This window comes from Chaetura pelagica, unplaced genomic scaffold (genome assembly GCF_000747805.2).
Source record: "Chaetura pelagica isolate M959 unplaced genomic scaffold, ChaPel_1.0 scaffold731, whole genome shotgun sequence".
Classification (NCBI taxonomy): Eukaryota; Metazoa; Chordata; class Aves; order Apodiformes; family Apodidae; genus Chaetura; species Chaetura pelagica.
Genome location: NW_009952155.1, coordinates 121,502 through 122,247, shown reverse-complemented (window position 1 = coordinate 122,247; position 746 = coordinate 121,502). Strand labels below are relative to the sequence as shown.

At 61.8% G+C, this 746-nt stretch overlaps 1 protein-coding gene across 1 annotated transcript in view; it reads right to left on the bottom strand.

Annotated features, from left to right (window-relative positions):
• Window positions 1–746, bottom strand: part of LOXL2 (lysyl oxidase-like 2) — a 49,647-nt gene that overhangs the window by 7,939 nt on the left and 40,962 nt on the right.

Here is a 746-nt window from a genome sequence, read left to right as displayed (position 1 = left end):
TTCCTGTGGGCCCTGCTGTAGGGGATCCTTCCCTGGCTGATCTCCAGAGCTCCTTCCAACCCTACGACTCACCCACGACTCCGTGACACCCAAACCCACGTCGTGTGTCCCCCCCCAAATGAAACACCCCCCCAGTTACTCACTCTCCGAGCAGGACACCCCCGCCCCGAAGCGGCCGCCCCCGCGGGGGCAGGAGACGCGGGGCCCGTCGTGCCTGCAGTGGGACAGGGACATCTCTGTCCCCGAGCACTTCACCCCACTCATCACCACGTCATCGGCGCTGACGTCCCCGTGCCAGTACCAGGTTTCCTGGGAGGCAAGAGAGACACAACACACACCCCTCAGCATCCAGGGAGGAATCTCCATCCCCCACCCGGTGGGATTTTCTCCCTCCGGGAGGATCAACTCCAGGGCCAGGACTAGTGAGGAGGTGTTGTCAGAGGTGAGTGACTCAGGGAATGAGTTACTCCCAATCCCAGCTCTGTTGAGGCAGGAGCCTGGGACTAAACCCCCAGGCTGACCTTGTTCCTCACCATGAACATCAGGGCATCACCAGAGAGGGAAGTGAGAGGACAAGGGGGGGATGGATGGAAACTGGGAGAGGGGAGATTAAGGTTGGTCATGAGGAGGGAATTCTTGGGTGTGAGGGTGGTGAGAGCCTGGCCCAGGTTGCCCAGGGAAGCTGTGGCTGCCCCATCCCTGGGGGTGTTGAAGGGCAGGTTGGATGGGGCTTGGAGCAGCCTGGG